A 7,768-nucleotide genomic window follows, 5' to 3' on the forward strand; every position below is an offset into this window, starting at 1 on the left:
ACCTTGTCTCCCCTGGCCAGGTTAGGCGCACCGTGCCAGCTCTCCCCAGGACTACGGAAACATGACAAACCTGAGCACAAAGTTGGCAGTGCTTGGGGAACGCCAGCTAGCGCAGACCAGGAGACCCCCCCCCCCCAACTTCTGGACTGGAGGCATGTCAGGAGAGTCCCCCACACTGGCTTCCTAGGGGTGGCCAAATCATGTTCAAGGTTGCAGTGACTAGGACACGCTGCTCAGTGGCCTTAGCTCAGGTTTCTGGGAGGAGATACAGCTTCAGGGTGAAAACAGCAGAGGCCAACTCCTCTCCTCACGTTAAGCTGAATTTGCCTTTTGGAGGTAAAGCTCACGTGTGCAGGAAAGCCGGCGCGTACCAGCAGTAGGCCCAGGAGATACAGACTGTTATTCTCTGGGTCACAGCTTCAAACAGCCTTCCTTGCTCCAGACACACAGCAGCGGCACGTGCACATAGAAAAATCCTATCAAAATCAAACACTACAGTCTCTGCACAATTCTCCTTCCTTGCAGGTAAAATATGACAAGGATGTACTAGATTTTAGATTAGCAAAGATTTTAGATCAAGCAATGCAGATGGAAGAGCACAGAGAGGGTTTTGGGCACACACATCCAAAAACTGAAAACCTCTGCTTTTTCTCTACTTACATCAGTTGACCTAACAAAAGATATTACTTCTCCCTACAAACTTTGCTTCCCTTACGCTTAATGACTACACCACCACCGCTGCTAAAGCAAGAAAAAAACCACATCTGACAGACTCAGCACACCGTTTCCACGTTCCCAGAAGGTGGGCTCATATATTAGGATGAAGAATGTGGTATGAAAAGCTTATGGCAGATCAGGTTGCAATTTGTTCCAAAAGAGCTATATTCCTTCTGCTTTCTCTAAATGGCTCTCATTCTTCTTTCTTACATCTCTTTGCATCACCTTATGCAATTCCCTCGTCCTCTGTACTTTTTCTACCCTCAAATGTTTGCAGGCAGTTTCCTTAGTCAGCGTTTGGTCAAACTACAAGTAGTTAAACTTTCCGAGTGTTCTCCATACACACATCTTTCCTCAGGCCCCTTATCCTTTATATCACTCAACACTAGCTTCTTGGAGTCAGTCTGACACTGATGTATGAAGGATTTGATTTTGCTTTCCTTTTGCATCTGGCTAATACAAGAGTAATCCTGCTGGAGCCATCAGAAGTGTTGCAAGTGAGAAAAAAAACCTGATCAAGCCAACGGGCTCATCCGTGAGACGACTGCTCCGGCAAGGGTCCTGAGCTGAAGGCTCTGCACGGGCATCCCCAAATCTCACTCTCTCATCTGGGGAGGTGGCTGCAGTCTTGAAGGCCAAATCACTGCTCACCACTCGCTCGCATCCTCCTTCCCTGCAAGGAAGCTTGTTTGTGCACAGCGATGCTTTGGGTCCTCCAGATATAACGAACGTGAAAGGCGAGACAGGAAAAACAACCACTACACCAAGAAAGCCCAGGATGAAAAGACAGAGAGGAAAACAGAAACGGCAAGTACTAATTGCCGCACGGACGTGAGGAATGTTAAGGGAAACTGTTTGGGGATTTATGCTCAAGAAAATAAGACAACTTCCCAAACTATTTCCTTTCAAATCTCTCAGCTTTTTCCATAAATTCCATGTGCATGTGTGGCACTCTCTGATAACATACAAATCTGAACGCATAAACTGTTTTGAAGTGTTTGTACAATTCCATCCAAAAATATGACTATATGTTTGTGTTTCAATTGTCAGCGATAGGATATTAGGCAATAGCCACATGCATCGTGTCAGGGGCACTGGGTAAGTTTAGGTGGCAGTAGCACAACTTCCCCCTTTCTGGCTGGGTCTCGGTATTGAAGAGAAACTTCAGGTTATCCAGAGGAATAACCTGTGGCCAAGCAGGCTGTAAACAACAGGGCAGCCTCTGGTTTCAGCTAGAGAAGTGCCAATCCACATAAACCCACCGAGATCAACAAAGCAATTTCAGATTCGTGCGGGTGTAACCAGAATCTGAGATCTGCTGATTTCCAGGTCAGGCATTATATTTTTTGCAGCTCTTTGCAAAAAATAAAGCCTTTGGCGGGGAAGGGAACTGTGCTTCAATCAGTGTTGTTTGAAATGTCTTTCATTTATTAACATTCTTGCTGAAGCCGAACATTAGTTCCACTTTATCAGGAATATAATGCAGCTGCACTTTCTGGATGGGAACCCCACCAAAAATATGTTAACCGTATAGTCAACAGCTATGCCTTGTTTACTCTTACGTGCAAAACCATACGGAAGCAATCGTCTTAGGATATATATAGAGAGAGAGAGAGAGAGAGTTGTTTTTTTTTTTTTTTCCTCTATCTGTATGCAAATCGAAGTGATAGGAAAGGCCGGAGTGGGGCAGAGAACAGGGCTCGGAGGACGCTGCGACCCTCTCCCCAGCCAGGCCAGCGTGCCGGCAGTGCGGAGCGGCAGCCGGGAGAGGGAGCAGCCGGGAAACTCTCGGCTGCGGGTTGGGGCGCTCCGGGGCGGTTTGCGGGGAAGACGGAGCGCTCCCGGCAGCTCCTTCTGCAGAAAATCTCCCCCCGAGGGGCAAACCTCGCCGGGTCGCAGGAGCCCTCGGAGCGGGCTGGAAAACCCGGCGGGCTCAGACGCCCCGACGGCCGCGCGCGGGGGCCTCCGTCCCACCCTGGCAGACACAGCCGGGGTTAAATATTAACCGCGCGGGGCCTGCTTAGCCTGCGGCGCGGGGAGACCAGCCCTTTCGGCAGGCAGCCGTCCCCGCGGCCAGCGCCGCGCGACGGGGAGAGCAGAGCCCACGTTCAGCAACCCTGGAAATATGCACGGATCTGCCAGCGTTTTCTGCCAAGCACTTTTATCATTAGATGGAGATAAATCTGTTGCTTGCTTAACCCAGCCTTTACGAAACTCGCAGCTCTGGGTTTCCAAAATAACAGGAGCAGAGCGTAGCTGGCTGGTGGCCTGCTGAACGGCACGTATGTGCAGGGCGGCTAGAAGGGGACCGTGTGTCTCGCTGGAGAAGCGCCTGGAGAATAAATCACATATTGTAGAAATAAATAGGAGCTTAGCCTCCGTGGGCCAGAGAAACTTATCTTCTCATGTTTCTGCAAAGCGCAGGTGTCCATTCACTTAAGAGAGCAATTAAGATATAACGTTAATAGTGCAAAGCAAACAAAAAAAGCCGCTACTCGCAGAGTGAGGCGAACGTAATGCAAGAGCGAAATGGGGTAAACGTGTCATAAAAGGATGTCCTCGGCTGTCACGCGATTCCCAGGGCCGGGGTGCACGAACCAGGGGACGCCCGACGTGGGAGGGGGACGCGCCGCGGCGTCCCCAGGCCTCAGGGCCCCTGGCCCCACTGGCACTTTCGTTCATGTTAACACGTGGCAAAACTGCTGCAAATACAGACTGGGAATAGTAACTCCCACCCAATGCTCCCTTTTAAGCTACAAAACCAGCCCCGGGAAATTCTTTGACTATTTTTTTGAATACTTGAGTTATTATCTGACAGGAATATCGGCCCTTCCTCTGCCGCCCGTGACCCAGGCTGAACCTGTTTGGCCTGTGTTATTGTGCTCGTGTAATTCGGTGGAAAAGAGATTGGATTAAACAGGCAGCCCTGGAGGAGTAAATAAAAGGAACGTGCTTTCAAGAGTAAATAGACAAGTCTGGGGATAATAGAATAACTCCTGGCAGTGCTTAATCAGAGAGGAAATAATGCCCGCGCTAAAATCGGAGCACGGATAAGGAAGAGCCCAACAAAACCCACAGGGGTGCAGAGGACGGGAACGCTGCTCTCTGGGGTGTCTACAAATACGAACTGGAAAGGAGAAAAGAAAGCATTAAAAAAAAATGAGGCAGATCTCCAGAACAGTCCCATTTACGCTGAGGAGGAAGCCCGTTTTCTGAACGGTCTGCGCACGTGGAGACCTTTTCTTCAGATGACTGCAGAGACCAGCCGCATTAGCTCCTGGTAATTCCCTCACTGATTCCAGACCAAATCTGTTTAGCAGCAGAAATATGTTTTTTTTCCCCGCTGCCAGCCCTGCAGTTCAACCTGGACTGCCGGGTCGAGTCCTCGGCTTCACCTCCCCGTTTCCTTTCATGCTGCTCCAGCAAAGTCCAGAGCGTGTCTGAAGGCAGTAACGGGATTTTCCTAGCACGGGGGATCCTACGCAAGTAGCCAGCAGCTCCTGCCCGGGCCAGTAGCAGGATGTCCCGGGGCAGGAGAGGGCCGGGAGGATTCGACGCTTGCTGGCAGCCTCCGCTGGGAGGATGCTGCTGCGGGAGCCGCTGGCTGCTGGAGTAAATCAGAGGGGGTGTAAAGACGGTTGTTTGGTCTTGTCCCCCAGGCTCTTTCACCCCTAGCAAACAGCAGAGACCCAGCCGATATGAAAGAGAGGAGAATTACTCCCCATCCTACACATCTATCCTCCTGTACGACCCCACTGTCCTAGCCAGGCAGTAAAGATATATACCTTTACTTTAAAGGTATATACTGTCGTGAAGGTATAACTGATTGCCTCTGCACTGGAAACACGGGTAACAACGCTGCTGCTCAAGCACAGGTTGGATGCTGGCTTATCTCCATCCCCTTGCTGTGCTGGCCTGCAGAGTCAGTGGGAAAAAGAGTTTAAAACAACCCAACTCTCACTGAATATATGAGGAGGAATTCTCCAAGTGGGGTGAAGCATACGCAGAGTCATCTTTCAGCGCTGGCATCCTCTTTCGCATGCAACGGCCTCAGAAAAGTGCATTGAGAGTGACTCGGGGACATTAGTTTGCCATCAGCAGCAGAGGGGTTTTCCTGCGCTTGCAAGGTGTGAGAGGAAATGTGAGAGCTGAAAATCAAGCTCTCTTCTCTCTTCTACAGTCATTGACATTACAGAGTCAGAGCTTAAATGGAGAGTTTTGGCAATACATAACATAATGCAGCTCGCCGTTTATGGAAGTATTACCTCTTCTCTGCTGATGAGGGGACAGTGATCATCACTTCAGTTGAAAACAGAAACACAAGTACAGAAAGACTGAATATATGCACAGTCATTTACACAGTCATTTTCCTAACCACAGCCCAAATGTCTTCTCCATAAACCATTTGCTAGCATGGAAAGGATAAGAATATGTCCACATTTTTGGGTTCTGATGAGATCGTTAGCTGAGAGATACAGACTATGGACATAATCGCTCCTATGTGAGCATAGCACTTGATATGAATAAATGGAGAGAAGGAATTGTATACATTGTAAAGTTATCTGGTGCAAAAGAATTCTTCAGGGACTACCACATCCTGAGTCTTAGACAAAGGAAATCTAGGTCAGACATCATGGAAAAAAATTAATACCTTTTAAGGCCAGGCAGAATTATGAGGATGGTCAGCCTGAATAATCCATGATGCACAAACCCACCGTTCCCAAGAAAATGGGGTAAGCATGAGTCTATCATGTAATCCAGCTCCGAGGTGCAGGACTCAGGTTACAGACACTGAAGTCATTTGCAAGGAAGGATCGGTGGGGGCTTCCTCACATCAGAGATTTGAAAGAGAAAGGAGAAATAAATCATGGGCCAGTTCTTCCAAATCGCTGACTCTGACTCCCAGTGAGGAGAGCAGAGCTGGTTAGGGTGCTCTGGCAGGGTGTGCAGCTCTTTGAAACCTAGTGAGTAGGGCCAAAGTGCGCTAGTGAAAGGCAATGGCCCAAGGAACTGCTCTGCTTTCACCAGTTAAATGTTCATGGCCAGCCTTCCAGCCCCCACAAAAGGGACCAGTCTCAGAGGCACTCTGTCCAGCCATCTTTTAAAAGAAGCCCTCCCAGAGGTCGTTCGAGTTGAGCTGGTAGAAATCTGGGCACTGGAAGCAGGTCTACCTGATCTGAAAACTAGGAGGTCAGGAAATAGCAACATCCTTCAGCACAAACAGATCTTTGGCCATGAAAAATGGCTTGTCAAGAGAAGGTGGAACAGGAGGACATTTGAAGGGGTATTGACCCCCCCCTTTTAGTAGAAAAGCGTGGTTACTAGCTTGCACCACTACTTACACTAAACATCATAGGTCCATGCTTCGCTAAAGATACATCCCCAAAAGGCTGAGAGGGCACACACGAGGACATCTGCATCATTAGGAGTTACCTTTTTCACACCTCTCAGAAGTATAATGGGGGCTAAGTGGTTAAAATATATTTGTTGGATCTGCAGAACTCCTTACGAGTCACTCAAAAGGGATGCAAAACTCAAAGTGGAGTGGAAGTTAGCATAGTGCCAGTAAAATATTTCTGATGAGTTCATTCAAAGGCAGAGTTGTACTATGTTATACTAATGAACTCTGACAGAGTGTTCCTCCAACAGGCCTAGAAATGTGTATTTCATTCTTAGGCTAAGTCCTTTGCCATCTAATAAGGGCTTTTGAGCTTTTCTCTTGATCTTCCCCACCTGGGGATGAGAATGCGCAAATTGACCTTGTCTCTTTTCATCCATCTGGTGCTGATGCTCAAAGAAACCGATATCTTTGTATATTCAAACTCTTGGCAGGTTGCTTTGCCTCTTTGTCTTTCCATTTCCTTCAAGAAGGATAAAAGTGTAAATCATATTCAGCGCTGGTGTGATCCTGTTGGAAAGTGAGTGCAGTTTCTTGGAGGAGGTGCTATGTTGCTCCCATCACCTGGAGACCCCTTTGGTGCCACACTTCACATTTGTGGTCTGGGTTTAGTCTGAAGCCCCATTGCACGGCGCAGGAAGGCACTGCGAGGCTGCGCTGGAGAGCAGTTCCCAGGAGAGATTCTGTAGAAATCCCTCCATTACACAGTTGACTCTCAAACTGATTTCCTAACTGGGGCCAGGGGGATCCCGTGCATCAAAAGCATGAACCACGCATTGGGGTAAGTTGGATGACATAGTACTGTAGCCCTGACAAAGCAGGGCTGTAAAGTCAAGGATGCAGAACTAGATGCGAAGCAGCTTCAGAATTATATGCAAGCTTGAACGCAAGAGTTACGTACAAACTCGAATGAGTTATATACAAACTGGATGCAAACATCTGTTTTCCCAGTCAAGATGTTCTTAAAACAATTTCAGATGAGCAAAAGGCACCCAAGTCAACAACTCCTTGTTCTGGGAAAACGCACAGTGAAGATGCAAGGATATTGAGATGCGTGAAACTGCGAGCTGAAATACCAAATATGCACTGTCCCCAGACTTGTTTTCTGCATAGAGCTAGGGTCAGGAAGCCAGTATAGCCAATACCTCTGGTCATCACTTCTTAGCCTTGTGATTTGTAAGCAAGCTGTTTGGTTGCCCCACAGATACATAGCAATCTGCTCACTCGCGCATCTCAAAGGATTTTGCTACCATTCATAAATAAAGTCTCGTAGCCTCCCGCTTCACTGATCTGTCAGTATTTCCATTTTATGGGCAAGCAAGATGCATTGAGAAGTTCAGTCACTTGGCTGAGATCTCAGTCAGCTGCAGCTCTGGAGTCTAGACTCCTGGTCCTTCCTACTAAACATTAGTGCCTCGGTATGGGCACTTCCTGCTTCAAGAAAAGAGCAATGTAAGGTTTGAGACCAAGTCTGCCTGCAACACATACACTGCAGGAGGGATCTCACAGTCCCAGAGCCACATATCTACAGGGCTTTCATTGGGACAAGCTTCGTCATGAAGGACATTCCAAAGCTTTGGCATCGAGAACGCGTAAGCCAGATGTCAGCTCTTTTTCTCCCTCTGCCAGTTCAAATGTCAATCACATGCAGGC

The sequence above is a fragment of the Struthio camelus genome, chromosome 4 (assembly GCF_040807025.1).
Source record: "Struthio camelus isolate bStrCam1 chromosome 4, bStrCam1.hap1, whole genome shotgun sequence".
NCBI classification, from domain to species: domain Eukaryota; kingdom Metazoa; phylum Chordata; class Aves; order Struthioniformes; family Struthionidae; genus Struthio; species Struthio camelus.